The 21,242-nt window shown below is 40.2% G+C and overlaps 1 protein-coding gene across 1 annotated transcript in view; it reads right to left on the bottom strand.

The window, feature by feature from the left end:
- Nhs (NHS actin remodeling regulator) overlaps positions 1–21,242 on the bottom strand; it is a 332,024-nt gene that overhangs the window by 208,888 nt on the left and 101,894 nt on the right. The window lies entirely within an intron of this gene.

Here is a 21,242-nt window from a genome sequence, read left to right as displayed (position 1 = left end):
TTAAGCAAATTATCTTAATATTTATTTCACCTGATTCAAGTTAGAGGTGAAAATTGTTGACTACACTTGAAGAAGTCAAGGCAGAATAATGCTCTTGTTGAGAACCCAGATTGCCTGAGTTCCAATTGTATTTTGTGCATCTACTATCTGTGTGACCTTAATATTTCACTTCATCTATAAAAGTGTAATAATTATACTTCTATCCCATGGGATTGCTGTGAGGATTAAATGAGCAAAATAAGTGTACAATGCTCTGAACAGCATTAGGCAGGTGTGAGTGCTCAACCAATGTTTAGTACTGTGAGTATCTAAACTGCATTGATGTTTCAATAATTTTTTTTTTTGCAGTGCTGGGGATGGAACCCAGGGACTTGTGCTTGCAACGCAAGCACTTTACCAACTGAGCTATCTCCCCAGCCTGATGTTTCAATAATTTTTAAAGGTTCTAAAGGGTTTTCCAAACTTCAGCAGACTACAGATGAAGGAGGTTCCACATTCAAGTTATAGCATATACAAAAACATTTTAGCTGGGCATGGTGGTGCACACCTGTAATCCCAGCAACTTGGGAGGCTGAGGCAGGAGGATCATGAGTTCAAAGCCAGTCTCAGCAGATTAGTGAGGCACTTAGCAACTCAGCAAGACCCTGTCTCTAAATAAAATATAAAAAAGGGCTGGGGACATAGGTCAGTGGTTCAGCATCCCTGGGTTCAATTCCCAGTACCACAAAATTTTTTTAGTAATATACATGAATTTGTAAAATATCACTAGTTAGCACTCAAAACATCCTTCTTTGTACATTATTTGGCTAAAGCTTATCAATGAACACTAGATGTATAAAGCTGACATATATTCCTTAGGATATAATATAGACTCATAAAGTTTCAGAACTGGAAGTTGAATCACTGTTCATACTATAAATGAATTACCAGTTTTCAAAGATTCATGGCACAGTGGAACACTTCCAAGGTTGAAATGATACTAAACACTCTAACTCCTCTTTGATGACTTAGAAGATACTTTCAGATTTTTCAGTAAGCCACGGTCAATAACAAATGAAGCATGGAAGTACCAGCCCAGGCACTGTCCTAGGTGATGAATGGAGCTAGCTTTCACTGTATCATGTATGTGTCAGTTAGGTAATAAAAATTGAGGATGTTTGACAAAGAATCTACACACAGTGACAAAAGAGCTCATTTCTGCATCATTTTCAAATCTGTGTTATTTGCTCTCACTCTGCAAGGGCCCTTAATCTCTAGGATGACTTGAGCTGACCCGATTTATAATTTGACTCATGGATGCAGGAGAAAGCATCTTCCAGAGAGTCAGCTATCACCCACACCCACCCTGATTCCACCCATGCAAAGCTGCTAGTCTGTCCCACGTGTCTTTCTGTTCTTTCTAAATCACTCAGATGTAGAGGAACCAAGGAAAAGAATGACAAAGGAAACAGTTCTGTAAGTGCAGCAGAATCCTAGAGAAATCCCTTAGGGTTTAAACCCAGGGTTTTTCTAACTCAGCATGAACAACATTTGGGGCAGGACTTTGTTGTGGGAGCTGTCCTGTGCAACATAGGATGTTTAGCAGCATCCCTGGCCTCTATCTGCTAGATGCTAGGAGCACCTTCCTCAAGTTGTGACAACTAAAAATGTCTCCACAAGTTGCCAAATGTCCTGGGGAAGGCAATTGGCCCCAGTTGAGACCCATTGTTCTGAACCAATGAGGGTCTATTTTGAATGTACATAATCATCACCCAGTAGCTTACAGGAAAGGTAGATCCCCGAGCCCCATTCCCATGAAATTTTGATTCAGAAGGTTGGGGCGCAGCCCAAGAAGCTGTGGTTATAACAAGCTCCCTGGGAGGATTCTGATGTGGGTGGTCTGAAGTTCACATTCTGAAAAACATTGATCTTGCAGCCTGCATGCACACCCAGGTCAAAACCAAGGCTACAGAAAGTATGAACTAGAAAGCAAAACAGAAGCCTTTAAACAAATGGGCCATGTGGTATATAAGTGGCTTGATTGTGTAGAGTTACATGTGGGAGGAATCAGGTACTGAGATTAAATAAGTTGTAGAATAGAAAAGAACCCATTTGTAACCTACCATGGGAAATTAAGAATCAGCTGAGCTCATGCTGTAATTTTACCTCCTGGGAAGCACTGAATACAGGTGAATAATGTATCTACCAAGGTTCCATGTTAAATCTTTTTCCCCTAATGAAGGATCTAAGACTTTTCAGAATTTTGCTTCAGTTCATAATAATCTGACGTTTGATTTTTAGGTTTAAACCCATTCCAAGAAACTGCAAAAGGGGAACCAAGATTCTCAGAACTTGTCAAACAGGGTCACAGTACCCAGAGGAGTTACAAGACAATGGGTGAGGCCAAAGTTGGGTGGCTTTGGGTGTAGAGCCTTCAGCAGGGACAGTTTGACTTGAGATGGCACTTCCTATATTCACCCAGGTCTCTATGAAACACATTCCGGTGTGAAGGGGCTTGTGTTTTGCATGTCAGCCTTGTTCACCAAAAGTCCAATTAAATAAAAAAGAATGCCATCAAGCTGCCATTAGTAGGTATCTCAATTTATACTTAGAGGCAAGCCTTGCAAAAGGAGGCTAGTGCAAATACAAACAGTTCTGCCATAACACTTGTTTTGAAAAAGCAAATTTGTTCCAAGGTGATTGACATATTAGGGAACGATTTGTGCATCACACAAATTTCATGTTTGCTTATGTGCAATTTTGTCTGCAAGAAACAGGTGAATGAAGAAAAGCGCACCCAGCTGAACTGAGCCACATTTACAAAATGCACACACATACACACCCTCATACATATGCCAGTTATCTCGGTTCATCTTAGGAGCCACAATCATCCATATGTTGTATTCCATGTAGTGTCTGGTTTCTGATGACCCTCCTTCTATCCCTGCAATGGTAAATCAAAAGCCTCTACACTTCCAATACTCACTTCTACAAGTTACCTTCAGGCTTTTTGTAGAAAAAGTGCCATATTTATTGTTGCATTTATGCATTTTAGCCATATAACACATGCAAATCTGTACTGCCATTTTTATTAAGTTCCCAACTTATTTTCATGTGTTACTAAGATTTTTAGTATTGTGCCCCTAATCCCACTTATCCTATAAGCCCTGTGATTTTTATTGCATACTTTAGAATAGTGGCATGATTTTCTAGGAATTTATTTGACATGGTATAAGCGGAAGTGTCTGGGGTTTATGGAGAGGTAGAAAATGCTGGTAAGGAAGTACAGAAGTAAGGAAGTGAGACAGGGGAGAAAAAGCTAGTAAAGAGTGCAATATCAAGCACATTCTCACTGTGGGTGACTGGAGTTTATCCTCTCCAGGAAGTTCTGGGAAATGGTGCTATACATGGCTCAGATGTACAGAGAAGCAATGAACATTCTTCCTGAGAAGCAATTGAGCTATGTCCTGGTTGAGGGCTGCTCCTTGGGGTGTTAATTCCAGAGCACTAAGTCATCAGGAGAGCTAAGAGATGTAATTATTGATAGATGGAAATCCCACTGGAGTACACTGCAGTGGTAAGACAAGTCATCTCCCTATAAGTATCTGCCATGAAGGCAAAAAGGAAAACACTGTAGAAGATAAGTATGTGTTATCAGAAGAGACATTGCAAAGTCTCTCATGATATATCAGGGTTTCCCAAGCTTGTCTGGTACTAGAAATCAACCAAGGTTTGTTACAATACACATTCTTGGCATCCACCCCACATCTACTGAATCAAATTCTCCAGGGAAAGAGCCTGAGAAGCATCTTTGTGGCAAACAAACCTCCCTCGCTCTGCTGATCTCCTCCAAAGGTGACTGTCTCACCCTGAATGCCTGAGAAATATTGCCAAACTAATAATTTGCTGGTTCTACCAAATTCCAACTGGTTTTGGAAGAAGTTCCCAAACTGGTCTCCAGAGGCAGAAAAGTGGCTAAAAATCACCACAGCAGAGGTATAAGGCAGAGCTCAGGCCCTCCACCCTGAAATAAACCCACTCTCAGAAAAGCAAGAGGTGGCAGGCTGGCTGTGGTTATTTGTTTCTTTCCTTAATCTTCAACGGCAGTAAGTGGCTTATGGAGAGCTAGAGGGGCCAGGCATGCGGGCCTCTCATTCAAGGTCACATCCTGCCCACCCACAAATAAGGTCACTTAAGGCCCCAGAACAGCTTCTCTCCTCCTAGAGATAACTTGGTTTCAGGAAATTGCTGTACATTTAATCTCCTAGAGTTTAAGGCCAAGGCAATCCCACCTCACCACCCACGACTGAGCACAGAACTGGAATTCTGTAGACAGCAGGCCCATCTATAGTCAGGGTCACTCTCCCGTGTGTCAGCCCCAATTCCTTAGTTTCCCTTAACCCAAACTGTGGCTCACTAGCCTGGTCAACCGAATAAACCCCTCATCTACAAAACCGAGTAAAATAGCTTGGTGGAGAACATTGCTCTAGAGTTAATGAGTAAGTAAACTTATATCTTCAGTTAAACTCTCCATTAAAGCCTTAGAACTGCATTCAAAAAGTCCAGAAATAAAATGTCAGAGTAATGAAGCTGGAGTTTATTTTTACATGCAACAATGTATGAATCAGAAGGACGGATTCATCTTTCATGACTAAGGGGAAATGAAGAGGTCAGCCACTCAGGCTCCTTTGGGAAAATTTAAACAGCTTTGCCACTCAATTTATAATCTCATTGCTTAAGTACCACCTCAGCTGCTGCTATAGAAACAGTGCTAACCTTGGACAGGGTTTTGTATTAGCCATCTGGGAAAGCAATGCTTTCTCCATTGTTCATTAGTGATAGTTCATGCTCAAATCATCATGTGACATCTTCTGAACAAATATTCCAAACAAGAAAGGAGGCAGGTATCTGTAGCCCAATAAACTTATGATGAAGAATGAGAGTTAGACTGGGAGGCTGTCCAATACTCAGGGAGAAGTATGGTGGGATCAGCTCTATAAGGAAAGGAAAGGCAGAATGGCAAGTTCCAGAAAAGTATCCAGAATTTTGAGTCTGCTCTTAATGACTACTTAATGTCTCTCATTTCCAGGCTCCTCATCTAAAAAAAGAAAGATGGTTTCTATGACCCAAGATAATGGGAGGGTAGGGGGAAATAAGTAAAAAGGAAAAAAAATAGTTCCTAAATTAGTCAAGGGAAATGTCTCCAATGGTAAACAACAGCTGGAGACAAACTTTAGGCAGACTATGGGGTCTGGGAGTACATCTTTCAGGATTGAGAGCTTATTCCAGGTACTAAAGTATGCTGATAAATAGATGTTAGTAGCATATTGCCATATGCTGGATTCTACTTGCTGATTGAAAACTATGTAGTGATGTTAGAATTGTCTACCACTAATGTTGCTGCCATTATTGTCATTCCATGGTTGCTTTAAAATGACATTCCTTTATTACAGTTGGCTTTTGCTTTTATGGAGTGTTTACTCTGTGCCAGGCATAGTTCTAAGTGTTTTACACATACTAACTCATTTAATCTTCATAGAAAGCCAAAGATTGGTACTCATATTATTATTGTTTTGGAATTGAATATTTTTAAATTCACATAAAATTAACCATTCTTAGAGTGAACAATTTAGTATGTGCACAATAGTGTTCAAAATCACCTCTGTCATTCTTACCCACATCTTTCAAAGAAAGAGGGTGAAACACCAAAGTCACACTGTGAGAGTAAACTAGGTTAAGACTGAAGGTCTTTCTTGACCCTTGATAAAAGGGCTAATTTAACTTGTGCTCTAAAGACACAGGAACACACTCTTTTCCCTCACCTAAAGCAAGCAGTTTTGTCTATGTCTTAGACAAAGTGCCAATAAGTAACTAGACAACCCACATAAACCATGTTAGGAGCAGGCCAGTTCTTTACTAAAAATGCCCATCTACAACTTAAAAAACAGCAAGTGTGTTTTACATTGTAAAAGGGAAAATCCTTTCTGGCAAGAAGCATGGAGAATCCCCAGAGGCAAAATTTTCTGGGGATTTAAAAGCACACCTGGGACATCTGCCGTTCTTCTTTATTTCACTTTGATCTTCACAGTGTGGTGAGGTGTGGTTTTAGGTATTTGTATTTTTCTACCTCAAAGCAAAAATGCAGCACAAGTGAAGGCCAGGAAAAGTGTGACAGACAAGTTCACAGGATCACACAAGTCACAATAGAAAAATCTCATCACATAAATAACCTAGATGTCAAAATAGCAATAACATCATCTCTTTGCTCCTTTCATGATTGTTAATGATCCATGAACTAAATACCCATTTATGAAGCCCATGAAAAATGGCACCAATGGAAAGGGTAGAGATTTTTGTCCTGTTTTTGTTAGTTGGCTATTTCGAGATTATAAAACCCATATACAAGCTGGGGGGAAAAACAAACCATGAAAGGCAGTAAAGAATCTTAAAAGTAGATACTTCACATTATACTCTATCACAATAAGCTTATTCTTCTAATCTGACTGTTGTTTTCTTCCAGTCTTAAGTGTGGCCAGGGGAAGGTATGTCACAGATTTATGCCCTAGAAATCAATGAACCTGAACATTCCCTCCACCAGATTGAAGAAGGCACAGCTGCATCTGCTTGACAAAAATCTAGTTTTCCACTAGGACTAGCTGCAAGGGAGTCTGAGAAATGTAGTTTTCCCAGTTTTCCAGCCTCTCCAGTACAGTACAGAAAGATTATGTACCGAAAAAAGTGAGAATAGATGCTAGATGCCAATTCACTGCCTTGTGAAGAATTAGAAAGACAAAATCGCTATAGTTCCCCTCACTCTCAAGGAAATAGTCACAGAGAAAAGTATATACTCAAAAACCCTGAAGTGTCTCCAGTGCTACCAGCCCAAGTGCACCTGACTTTAAGTGGTGTAATATTTCTACCTTTTTGGCTAACATGTTTATGAGAATAAGAGATGGAATTGGCAGCCTGTGGGTGCTGTTTGTAGGACTGAGTGTTTGGAGAAGCAGGTGACAAGTTCTTACTTGGTTTTAACTTAAATTTCACACCTGGCTTTTTGTTTCCACATTCTCCAGTTCTATTTCAGTGGAATCCACAAAGCAATGGTTTGGCTGAGAGTCAGATGAGGAATAATAATACTGTGTGTGAGGATTAAATTAGAAAATGTAGAGGAAAGCACCTGAGTCTCAAATATAATTTTTCCAGGGTATTAAAGGAGACTGGTTGGAAGAAGATGGGAAAGACCCTACATTCAGTCACCATCCTTCCTCAGGTCCCAGGTCCACATATCTCACATGCACACACATGCTCACACACAAATTTTACCCTCAACCCTGAGATTGAGTGAAGTTAAATTTTGAGTTAGGAAACCTGGTTTTGATTCTCTATTCTCTCACTGGTTGGCTCAGGCAAGTTACTTTCCCTCTCTTAGCATCAACTTCCTCATGGAAAAGAACACTGATCCCAATATCACTATTGATTATGCAAATTAAATGAGAGAATATAATCTATGTTCTATAAAGTAAATCACAATGAAAATGGTAGATCAGTAAATATATCCTCTATGATTTATTTCAAATGAGCAAAAGTTAAAAGCTTGGTATTAGCTAAAGATACTTCAGGATGAAAGAAAGAAGACTGTCAGACAAACAAAAGCATAAATGGTACAACATAATTGGAGGGCAATCTGACTGTTTCTTTCCAGTTAGAAAATGTACTGCCCTTTGAACTGGCAATTCAACTGTATGGAATTTACCCCTAGATATGCTTGCAAAAGTAAGTTATTTGTAAAAGAATACACAATGCAGCATTGTTGATAGCAAAGATGGAAAAATATATATCTATTACTGGGCACTGGTTCAATAAATTACACAGTTTTAGATACTATTCATTATATGCAAAGAATGAATAGATCATCTGGAACTGGAAAGATTCTAGGTTTGTTATTAAAGCAACCAAAAGCACAATAAAATGAACAAACATTATGTGTAATATGGGAGTGGGGTGAGAGAGATCTATGCAAACACACAACATAGGTAAGTGAACAAAACCTTTCTGGACTGATACATATGAACTTGCTACCCATGCTTGTCTTTGCACAGACGACTAGAAATCAGGAGAAAGGAGACTTTCACATTTCATTTTATTTTATTCCTTTCTTTAGAGTTGGAGGTTTTATTTATTTTATTATTCTTTTGCAGTATTGGGAATTAAACCCAAGACCTTGTGTATGGTAGGCAAGTGTTCTACCACTGAACTACACCACCAGCCCTTTTCCTTTATTTTGAGACAGGGTTTCTCTAAGTTGCCAAGGCTAACCTCAAACTTGTAATCCTCTTGCTTCAGCTTCCCAAGTAGCTGGGGTTATAGCTGTGAACCACCACACCCAACTGGAGGTTTTATTTTTAACCATGTGCATGTACTTTTCAAAAATTTGAACTACACTATGAAAGAAAACTAGCAAATAACGTAAAATCTTTGTGAAAGTGAGTATTGTAATAATAGGGAGCTCAGCAAATGGAAACACCATGATACCGCATGAGGTGGCCTAGTTCAGTATTTGGGAAACCTTGTTCTATTGGTTGCCAGTCCCCTTTCCTTGGACATCCCTGTCTTTTAGAATCATGAATGGCAGAGGTAGCAGAGGAAAATAGGAATGGGTAGCCAAAGGAAATAGATATGAAAAAAATCCCAAGAATAAATGGGAAGAATACATGATACAAGAAGAGGGTGAGGAGTCAACACATAATCACTTTCCCAAGCTGCCATGAGGCTGTAAAAGAAGACTTACCTCCAGGGTCAATTTTTTATTTTCACATGTAGAGTTTGTATTTAAGTGAATGTTTTCACAATAAGGAGGATGTGAGAGAATCATACATATCCTATTAGCTGAGGATTCTAAAAGATCCTAGATATGTAATCTTTACACAGAAGATTCCTGTTGTTCCTAATATGTATATAGCTATATATACACAGATGGGTGCCAGCACAAAAGAGCAAAACTTTTATATCTATGCAGACTCAAACTGTAGACACCACTTACAAAAACATGTGAGCCAGCATGTCTCTGGTGTCTTTCAGAACCTGGCTCTAGGGGATGATAATAATATGCTATCCAAAGAGTAGATCCCATGGTAACACAAGGATAGTAAACACTTGAATAACCAAAGTTGAGTAGGTTTCCCAACTGTGGAACATCTAGGTTCCTCTAACATATTCAGTGTGCTTTGAATTCCAAGAGGGTGTAGCATAGTATGCAACACCTCCTAGATTTCTGGTGTGGGGAACCCTTTCTTTTAAGCATGGTACTGAACTGGTGGGTTTTAGAATGTACTTTGGGAAGTCAATTTATTCAAGGTTTCTTCTCTATGTTGAGACAAGAGTATGGGTATGGGAATTAGAAGCTATGCCATGTAATTTTATACTCCAATGAATCATTTCAGGATATGGATTAAGGCAAAAATTATAAAAGTCAGGTGTTATAGCTAAAAGAAAAAACCCCAAATTATCACTGTCCCTTATTATATGTGTACTGGAATTTAGAAATTATACATTTCAACTCTGTCTTTGTATAAATAAGGAAATGGAGCCCCAGATATTCTAAACAAGGAGGGAACAGCTCTACCAGTTCAGAGCTGGGACTCGGGAGCCAGAATGCCTGGGTTCAAATTTCAACATTCTGCAAGACCTTGGGTGAGTTGCTTGACCTCTCTGGGCCTCCATTTCCTCAGTTGTAAAACGAAGCTAATGGTAGTCTCTACTGTGATACAGATTAATTGAATTTGTATTTGTATAGCACACAGAGTAGTACCTGGCATAAAGTAAGTACTAGATAAGTGTTCCTTTAAGCAAAATAAAGTCACCAGGACATCAAGATCCTAAAACTAGAGGATCCTCACTCCAACATTACCACTCTCACATAATATTTCCACACTAGTAAAAGTCATTTTTAAGAAGTGAAACCAAAAAGATAATGGTTTGGCCATCAATAAAAAAGCCAATATTAGTAGGAGGTTAATAAGTCCACCATTGCCAAAGCAAATCCCAAGAATTTAAAGGACTTTCCCCTCCAGAAACAGAGTGTCCTGTCATTGAAGAAAATACATACGGGCCAAAGAGGCAAGGGATACATTGATTTTTTTCTTTCCAGCCTTAAGGTTCTAGAAAGATTTGATCATTTTTAAAAGAAGTTGTTCAAAGTCTGCATTGGGGGCTAGAGAGGTGGGGACTGTAGACTGAATCCTGGAGGTACAGAAAGGAAAGAGTCAAAAGTGGAAGTCAAAAGTGCAGCTCAAATGAAAATGGGGTGTGTTTCTGGCAGGTAGGTAGATATAGTTTGCCTATAAAGTTGGGCTGAGGCCCCCTACTCCTTTTTAAATTTAAACAGGTTAGAAAGCTCTGACATTCTTAAATGCAGGCTGTTCTTAAGTCAAAGGGCTTTAGTTGCCTACTGCTGGCACTTGAGTTTCAGCCTGAATGCTGAAATGCACATTTGCTAACTGGAGCATGGAGAAGGTTCCAGACAGAAAGGGGGCAGGGAAGGCAGGAAAGGAAGGGAGAGGGTGAAGAGAATGCCTGCCGGTCCACTACCCTCCCTTCTCTCTCCCCAATTCCAAAGGGTAAAGCTGGGCAGGGTCAATGAACTGTCTATGAGATGGTGTTCACCTGACCTTCTGGGGAAATCTGCCCCTCCCAAGCTTCAGAAGGAAACTTCCAAATATTTGGTGAGGAGAATGAGTCATTACAGGTGTAGGAAGAAAAAGATGGAGGGGGCCTCAGGTGATGAATGGGCTCTTGATTTTTGAGTTGACACAGGCATCATTTTAGGGAAGTGTTTAAAAGGTTGGTCTGTGATATTGAACATTGAGGCTAAAAAATAAAATAATTAACTGAGTTCAATAAACTCTCCACCAAACAATTGAAAGTAGAGTCATAAACACCAGAAGCAACTCCACGTGGAAACTACTTTCTTTGAAGGTGTGCCAAAGATTCCTAATATTCCCAGACAGAGCTTCATTTACTCACAAGGACAGTGATCATATTTTATGAATCCCAAATATGTATATTTGGTTGCTCGCTGAGATGGAATATCTGAAATTATAACTGTCCTGGAACATTCACAGCCTGTGGTTATCCCGTTCACATGTTTACCTTCCTTTCCCCCACTGTGGAAACAAATTAGGGAAACAAATTCTTCCAAGTATCCCAATCTCTTTTTTGATTTTCCCAAGAAGGGCTCTATTCTATTTCTATATCTCCATAAACCAGGAATGCAGTAGAAGTTCCTTAGAAAGCCATAATAAGACAGGTAACTTCTATAACACTATTCTCATTTAATTCTCCAAATAACTTTTAAATCAGGCATTTTAAACTCCATTTTGGGTTGAAACCATAGAGCCTGTGAGCAGTCAAGGGCCTCCACTAAAGATGCTCCCACAGATGATAAGTGGTAGAATCAAGATTCAAACCCCAGCCTACCTAATGTAAAACCTCCCACACTTGCCCCCATGCTGTGCTGCCTCAAACTCTTGTTATTCTCTGTTGAAGGAGAAAGTGACAAAATCTGCAGACACATAAAGTCCCTGTTGTGGCATCATGTAAAGCTCACGGATTCCTTTCCATAGCCTCACATAGGAAGGGAGCTGTGGTCCTAGCTGTTTATTGCTGATGCTGCTTCTTCAGAGTAGAAGTTCTAACTAGACACCTCAGGAGGAAACATGGCAAGATATCACAACAAGCAACAATAGGGTCATAGTTGAGGCATTTCTATGAATCCTTTCCTCCCCCTCTACATGCTCCAGATGACAAATACACAATAAGATGCAATCAGAATCAAGGAAGGCAAAAGAAAACCTGACCTCAGTCTAGCAAACATTCACTTCAGTCATCTGGGTTCCCCAGGTTTATGGCTTAAGGAAACAATTGCATCCAATGCAGCAGTATATGTTGTTTGCTTTCCATGCTTGGAAGCCCCAGTTTGTGAATCATCTCTAAAAGTTCAGAGTGGGAAAGGTACTGGCCTTCTTTTCCCATCTACTAGGGGATTAATTTCATCATGCCACTTATCCTGGTTATCAGTTCACACATGTGCCTCAGAATGCTTCTCAACAGAAAATCAAAGTGGCTTCCAGGCACAGTGAAAGTCACAGACTCAATTCCAAGATTACAATTAAAACAGAAAAATACACTCCTACTTGTAGCCAGAGAAAACCTGCATTATTAAACATAGTCCTTTCCTAGCATTCTAATCGTGCATAGTATTTGCCCATCCACGTGAGGCCCATCTCCTTTCTGAGCCCTGGATGGCAATGTGTGAAAACTGATGGTGTTATTATCTATTTCTAGTCCACTGGGTGTCATGGAAAATAGTAGAGACAAGATACCTTGCCCGGATCCTTTTTACCAGACTTGTGCATAGATTCCTCCAGTTGCTGTGAGTGGTGGCTGCTAGTGACTCATAACTTCCCCCTTCTTAGGAGAGTTACCCCTGGATGATGAGAGCCACCTTGCCTGGAAGACAAGTTGCTTCTTTCCTATGGGCAGCTCCCAGTCATTGACAGATGGATGCAGCTACAAAAGCCCTCTCCCTAAGGATCAGAGCAAAGCTAGGTTCTATCTGAGATCATATTCCAGCTCAGCCAACTTGTTATCCACTCAGCTTCCTTCAAACCCCTGAGAGCTCTCCGCCAATAAATTACATGCACTAGAATCCCTATCTCAGATGCTGTCTCTAGGGAACCTGACCCAAGATACAAAGTTAGAAACAAAGAAGTAGTAGAATAAAATCCTGCAATAAAGCGCCCCATGATAGCAAGATTCTGCATGCAATGCAGTTGGTAATGGGTTGTGCTTTCGAACAGAGGCAAAGTAACATCCTTATTTGCAAGCAGGGGATAGAAGGGATATGGAGGGAATAGTGAGGTGGGTAAGACTGAGAAATGGCAAGCAAGCCATGCATGAAGGAGGAGAATGGGTCCCTGAGTCCCCAGTATTCTCCTAGCCCAACTTCCCCAGATAAGTCAATGAAAGAGTACCAGCTCACCAGGACATACTTGAAATATCCTAGCCATCCACAGGACCCATAATTTTCTCCATCAATATTTAAGCCAAAGAGAACCACTGCCACCAGAGACTACAGTCAGGGCTACAACAGATTTGGGTCACACAGCTGGATTCCTGGAACTCCTGGCCAAGTAGATATGTAGACTTTGCCAAGTTTTTCATTAACCTTATTGGCATGGCATTTTTTTTGCACATTATAACTTCACCAATTATTACCCACAGCATTTTCTAAATCTATACTTAAACACAGGGAGAAGAAGCTAAATACAAGTTTTCAGTGTGTGAAAAGGTTAGAAAACCTCACTTAACTGTCCAAAGATAGAGGACATCAGGTCTAAAAGATATTTCAGCACTGCTATGGTTTGCATAAGTCAAAGCTAGGATCCCTTTGACATTTCTCCACAATTACTTTGATTTAACCATCACCAAAGTCTTAACTTGGTTGAATACCTTGTTTTTCCAGCTGTTCAAAGGACTATCACATTGGTCCTGTGGCTGAGTGGAAAGCAGAGCATCATCATAGCAATATGACTTGTGCTACTTGGTACCCCCAAACCTAGACATCACAGAAAAACACCAAATCATGCCATTAAAAGGCTATTAGATTATAGTAAGCACATAGCAAGAACCTCTTGACTGCAAGGCCCTGAATTGCAAAAGAACGTGCTATTCTATGCCCCAAGCTTTGAGTTATCCTTTGTGAGAGTAGTCCCTATTACTCTGTGACCTTAGGGAAAGGCAATATTTTATCACAGGATGAATCAGATGGAGGTAGGTATGGGAGGTCATCAATAACTATCTCTCTGCAATCCCTATGGGGACAAGATCAACCAACTTCAATGAGGTAGAGTTTCCACTGCAAATATCTATCACATTGGAGAATAATTTGGCAATACCTAAAAAGCTGAAGAGGAACAAACATTTTGATCCAGAAACTTCATTTCTAATTTTATACCCTAAACAACAGTTATCAATGCTGGCTGCACATTGGAATTATCTGTACATTGGGGAGCTTAAAAAACACACAGGTGCCTGGGTCCCAACTCCAGTAATTCTGATTTAATTGGGCTGGATGCTACCTGGCAATGGAACTTTTCAAAGGTCCTAGGCAATTCTGATGTGTAGAAAATATTAAGGTCCACTGCCCTAAAGACCTTTCTTCCCCATGTGCCAACAGGACTTTTGACATAATTGTGGCAACATTGTCTGCAGGAGCAAGAAATTGAAGGTAAAATAAACACCCATCAATAAGAGAATGCATAATAATTATACTGTATTCATGTAATAACATTCCTCAGGGCAGTTAAAGATAAATACAGTAGAACCTTGAGTATCAATATATTTCAGAAATAGAGTTACAGAATAACACATACAGTGTTATATGATTTATGCAAAGTTTTAAACAGGTCAGTACTATTTTAAAATATATACATATATAGCGATCATAGCAAAACATAGCCCCATCCATCAGTAAATACCAAAATTAGAATAACAGTTAACTCTGGGGAGACAGGGTATAATCAGATTAGGCAGGAAAAATTGGGGCTTTAGATTCTAACCATAACATTTCATTTCTTTAAACAAATATGAAGCAAGCATGGGAGAAATGTTATCTTTGGTAGAAGTGAATGATGGATACATTATGTTATTTTCTATTTGAAAGTTTGCACAATAAATATTTAAAGTTACAGAACATAAAAGTGATCAAGCAGATAAAATGACTCAACCTATGCATAAGTCCCAAATTAATCATAAACAGAGAGCAGAGATAGCAACTCCTTAAAAGAAACCGAAATAAACCTTGAAGAACTTTCACTACGTATCCTTTATTAAGTCCCCAGGAAAAACTCCAAAGCATTAGCTGCATACTATCAAATGCTGCCCAGAGTATTTAAAACGAAAAAGCACCTGTCAAAAGAAATGAACAGGCTACTGTACACTTCGCATGTTCCCATCCATTCAGTGAGCAGTTCTTTTTTGGAAACCTATTGTACACCCAGCACTGAATGAGGTGTAGGATTTCTCTTTTATCTCTTCCCAATCATGAACCCAAATGACCACGAGTTTTCTTTTTCATCGGTACCAGTTTGCAAAACTGTGCCCACAGAAATGATTTTTCTTATGCCAGGGTTTTCCCATTTTTGGTTTAAGGGCATCAGGTGTCTCCAATTATCTCCATGGAGGGTTGTGGAATGAATGAAACAAACAAACAAAAAGTCCTGCAAACAAACTTACCATATATATATTATATATATATATATATTATATATATATAATATATATATAATATATCTAATATATGGAATATAAATGGAATCCTTGGAATGGAGGAGGGCAGTGAACAGAGGGAGAAAACAATCCTGCAAAATTCATCATCAGGAGAGGGTTTCGCAAAGTTACAAAGATTGAACTTACTATTTTAATCAGCTCTGATTAAGGATAGTATCCAGAAGAAGAATGGATGGTGTATGCCAGTCCTTTGGGTCTATCAGCTTGTTGCCAAACCAGTTCTCCTGACAGGGTCTTTGGCAGCACTCTTTTTGACATCTGCTTGCCAAGATATTCATTGACACAGTCCTTTGTTAAGTCACTGGAGCTCTGGTCTCTGTGTCCCAAAAGCAACAGAAGTTTCTATCTGGGACTCAAATGCATAACTGGACAAATCTAAACCACTTTCTCTCACCTTTGCAAGCTTCCAAACACCTCTTTCTTTGGTCCTAAAAAGTGATCAAAAATGGATTACTGGGTTGGGGATGTGGCTCAGTGGTAGAGTGTTTGCCTAGCATGTTCAAGGTCCTGAGTTTGAACTCCAGTACCAAAAATATTAAAAATTCAAATTAAAAAAGAATTTTAAAAATGGATTGCTGCCAAACATATTTGAGGGATGGAGGCATTTAAGAGGAGCAAGACAGCAAAGAACCAAGTGGAACCAGGGGTCTTTGGAGGAGCAAAACATGAGGGTACAAACCTATTTCTGGGAGTGTACTCACACCTAGATATAAAAGCTGCTCTGCTGGCTCAGGGCCTGCTGCACCCAGGTGCATTCCTCACTTCCCTCTGATCTGCTCATCCTGGCAGACTGTATCTTCTGGGTCCACTGACTTCCAATTAGGATGAGCCAAAGGGAAGCACTGAGAGGAGACTGGAGGGCAGGTGGAGGTGACAAATTAGGATATTTCCTCCCTTCACTCATGGTCTATGACCATGTCTCCTCTGGGGTTCCAACTCCCACCAGGATGGCTCACCATTGTTCCAGCCTTTGTAGGGTTCCTCTGTCCTCAGGTCTGGTAGCAATGCTCCTTCCTTCTTTCCCTCCAACTTAAGTGTAGTAGTAGCATTCTGCCATGACTAAACCCTGGGTTACTTTATCATTCTTGATTTGGCTTCCTATCTCTTTTACTCTTACTATAATCAATTCTTTGTATTAAATTCTGTCTGTGAGAAATATACAATGGTTCCATTTTACTGGTTAGATGCTGAATGGTACAGACACTCTGAAGTAGCTATGTCTCAATGGGTTTACAACTGGTTTATATGTTATTTTTTACTAATAGATGCCACCAGACACTTGGTTTTTAGTCAGAAGACATAAGCCTATATCCTTGCTCTGATACTGTATAGGATTGTAAATTTATATAACTTCCCTAAGCCTAAATTTTCTCAGTTTTAACTAATGATGTCTTCTTTACTGGATTGCTAAGAAGTTTAAATGAACTTTAAATGTTTAGTATTTAGTAGAATACTAAACAAACCTAAGCAAGTATAAGTATACTAACAGTAATATTGTCATTACTAAGTTTTGATCTATGGGTAACATTTTTATAAAATGGTTCATTTGATAAATATAAAATGTTTACTTTTTCCTATCCACTCATCTCTAAAGGGCACTTTTATGAGATATTTTAAAGTGAATATTTCCCTTCCTTTTATAGAATGTTTACCATGTAAATACACAGCTAGGCCAAGATAGGATTGCTAAGTTCTGTTGGAACAAGCCCCAGGTAAACACAGGGTATCATGTAATGGATGTGTGAGGCAAGAATGGGAAGTGTTTGGAAGTGGGGTAAGGAACATTTGCCTGGGCTATCAATATTCCCTGCAGGTATTTCTAAAACTTGTGTTGCACTGCCCTGGTTCAATCAATTATTTAGAACCTTTCCAGATTAGAATAAGTAAAAAACAGTTTAGAAATAAAATATGTTCTAAACTGCCCAACTTCCCTTGAGCTGAACTGACTTGAGCTGTGGTCCATGGCACCAATAAATAGAAGTGCTCAAGACCATCAGAACTCAATACCTAGGGCCAAAGCAGACACTTATCCATGGGATTCAGTTTTAGCAAGGAAGTTCCTTCCTCAATGGCATGCCCATGCAAAAAGTTTTTTTAACTTTCCCTACCAGCCTTCTGAAATGACATCAGGGGGAAAAGTCTTTTATTCCACAATTGAGGACCAAAAATTCTTGGGGAATTGACTGCTATGCATTGCTGATCTTGGCTATCTACTTAGGGGAAGGATCTTAGGTGAGAGAATGAATGAGGTCCAGTGAGAAGAAGGGTGTCCCAAAAATGGGGCAAGGATAACAGAAGCAAGGAGTTGGTGTCACCAAAGCTGAGCTCATGCTTCACAATGTTGCTAAGAATTCTCCATGATTATGATTAAATAAGAGGGAGAAACTTTCTAGAACAAGTTTGGGATCAGAAGGTAAACTTATCAGAGCTTCAGAAAGATGAACAATGTCATTTCTTATGTTGGGAATTAACCCAAGAGTCACCTAGAAACTGTTTCGTACTTCATACCAGAGCCATAGTCTTATTTAATCTTTCTATGATGCTTGGCATATCTCATACACCTCACTTTTCAGCTGAAGAAACAGACCCTACAAAAACAATAAGCAAGCAAACCACGCTTCAAACCTAAGATGCCCAACTCACCAGTGAGTGCATTCCCCTGTCATGTCCTGTCCTCCTGGTTGGTGAGGTCTTTTAAGTCAGCGGGAAGCTTTTCCTGTTTAGCATTCTCTCCCCTCCAGGTTAAGGTGGGAAAACAGTGCTCCTGAAATAGTGATGTGCCTACAGAATTGCCTGGAAATCTCATTATAATGCAGATTCTGATGCAGTATGTCTGGGGTACAGCCTGACATTCTTCATTTCTGACAAACTTCCAGAAGATGCCAATGCTGTGGTTCAGAGACCTCACTTTGAGTGGCAATAGCATACATCCCCATAGCCTGCCTTTCTTCATTAATTCAGCCATTCACTCATTAGAAATGTACTGAATTTACTAAACACCAATTATATGCCAGGCACTGTGCTGGCATGCTAGGAATGCAGCCGTAGACAAGCAGACAAAACCCTATCACTAATGACATTTACATTGTGCTGGAAAGACACAGAAAGGAAATGTAAAAATGAGTAAATAATGCAACACCAAAATCATGCTGGGGAGGATATGATAGACAGTGACTGGAGATGAAGAAGGGGGTTCTCTGACCCAGATCCATACATACCCCTGGGACACAGACCCATGAGGAATGGAACAAAGTTCCTTTAAAGGCAGCCATCAACAATCCATAAAGATCAAATCAAGCCATGAGCAACCCATAAAGATTAAATGGCCCACTCGCTCTAAACAAATCCAAGTATGGGATGAAAGGCTAGAGGGCTGAGGGTTTGCTTCAAAAATAATATGGAGGGAAAGCTGGTGAGTGTATAGATGAAACAATATTGGCTGCCAGTCAGTAATAGTTGAAACTGGCTCATGGGTGCCTAGGGAAGGTTCATTGTATTGTTCTGCCTACCCTGTTGTATGTTTGACATTTTCCAGAATTAAAAAAGAAAAGTGATTCAAGTTTACAAGTGGTTGCAATATAATTCCTACCCTCAAAGAACTTGCAAGCCAATGTGTAGTCTGATGCTGGACCAGGGATACTTAACCTAGAATTCAGGGGGTCTGGAAACTTGGAGGGGAAGTTTACATTTTATCTTTGCTCATCTCTAACCAAAATGTAGCATTTCTTTCAGTTATGAACATAGGCAACAAACCACAGTATTATTGGCAGAACCTGTTACCCCACCATTGATGGAAATTACAGATCTTTTCCTATCACCGAAAGAGTTGTTATAGATATTGACAATATCACAAGTTCAACCCTTCAATTAGATCTTAATTGGTGGGTTAATAAGGAGCACATACTTTACTACATCACAAATTCATATTTTCATTACTGTAGGTCCTTTGTAATTTTACATGTTTGTGTACATTTTCAAACCTGAATCAGAAGAATTATTTCACCAACCTGTGAAGATCTGCAGCACTGCCACACCCCTGTGCAGCCTACAAGGACCCTCCTTGCCTGTAGTGGCAGGAAATCTGCCATCATCTCCCCTCCCTAAAAAAATGTGGATCCTTCAACCCTTAGGCACAATTTTCATCTAGACTAGAGCCTTCAGATTGGGAGAAAAGGAGCTGGGAAGCATTTGGAAGTTTCCAGTGTCTTGGAGATAAGCCCTGACTCTAGTATGAAAGAGAATTCATGCAATGAGTTAAGAAATGTTGGGCAGTGGGCCAAATAAAATGTAACATTCTTCTCTGCTTGTCCTTTCTGGATCATTTGTGCCTTATCTATAGGAATCTCTGCCTGTAGCGGAAACTCCTGAATGACAGTTGTGTAGCCATCAGATTTTGACAGGAGAGAGGGTTGGAAGGTGGGAGGGAAGGGCAGGCAGCTGGGATGTTGGCAGAACACAGGTGAGGAGAAACATATTAATTGGATTTTTGCTAGCTTGGAGACTTCTTCAAACCACTTACAATGATGGTAGCATATATTGGCTCAACATCCCCGCCGTGCAGGTAGCAAGCACAAGGTTATGGTTGGAGCTGTTGATAGGCACTTCATTTGGAGCTTGAAAATTTCACACTCCCTGGAGCTCTCCAAACTGGTGACTTCGGGTCTTCTTGTGGCTTTGGGGTGGAAATGTTGCTTATACTCAGACACTATTAAAATTTTGACTTCTACCTAAAGGCTCTAGTGTCTGCACACAATCCAAAGGTTTTCAAGGCAATGCTTTCTCCCAGGTTTCAAGAAACAGACTTGTGGCTTGGGTACACCTGTTAACAAGGCCTAAAGTGCCCCTTTCACTTCCCCTTGCCTTTCATCAAGGACTAAAATTACAGCTACTGAGCTGGCCTCACCCTTCTGAGCCTGTAACTAGACACCATGGGACAGCTAAGGCTGTCCCAGTATTCAGCAGAGAAAGAAAGCAAGGGCGGGTGCATCGGGGAGGGAAAGGGACACTAGGGGACATGCCATGTCATGAGAAACTAGGGACTCAGAGACCGTGAGAACTACAGTGCAGCTCTCTGGCCATGGCATCAATCCCATACCAAGGAACCAGGGCGCAAACTCCCTAGCCAGAAGATAAATAAGGTAAAAGGCTGCACCCGAGGGTGGGAGCCCTAAATTAGAAGCCTCCCATAGCCTGGAGGCAGAATTATAAAAAAAATCAAAACAAACAAACAAAAAAACCCCCATGATAACTGCTGAATTGTTCCTTTTTACAGCATTGAAATTCCTGCTGGGAGAAAGGCCTAGAACTCCATGTTGGTTCAGTCAGTTCCCAGCTGTGTGACTTGAGCAAATCCCTTAACAACTCTTGGAGCCTCAGTGTTCTCATGCAAAATAGAGCAAGTTATACCCTACCTGGGCTGCCACAAAAATTAAATGAGACAAGATCTGGGCTAGCATTTTGCAAACATCAATGTGCTCCAAAGCTGTTCAGCATATTTATTGCTACACCAGAGAGGGAGAGCACAATGGTTGAGAGACTGGATGTTGGGATTGGACCAACTGGGTGCGAATCTGGTTCTGCTGCCTCATGAACATGTGTCCTCCTGCAAATTCATCACTGTATTTCAGTTTTAAAATGCAGCTTAAACACAGCAGCACCTACCTCACAGGGTGGTAAGTATGGTTCAGTGAAATTATCCATGCAAAAATACTTATGGCAGTGCAAGCCTACTTATTCTGTTTATTATTGTTGTTGTTATTTACTGTTCAGTGATCACTAATTTCCCTTCTGATCCCACTAAGGGTCACCACCCACTGCTTTGGACTTGGCCATTTAACTGGCTTTCTAATGGGATGTTGGCCAATGTGATGTGAGCCGAAGCTTAAAATGTGCTTGTGCTCTGGGGTTTGCCCTCA

Source organism: Sciurus carolinensis, chromosome X, assembly GCF_902686445.1.
Source record: "Sciurus carolinensis chromosome X, mSciCar1.2, whole genome shotgun sequence".
Lineage (NCBI taxonomy): Eukaryota > Metazoa > Chordata > Mammalia > Rodentia > Sciuridae > Sciurus > Sciurus carolinensis.
This window is presented reverse-complemented; position numbering and strand designations above follow the sequence as displayed.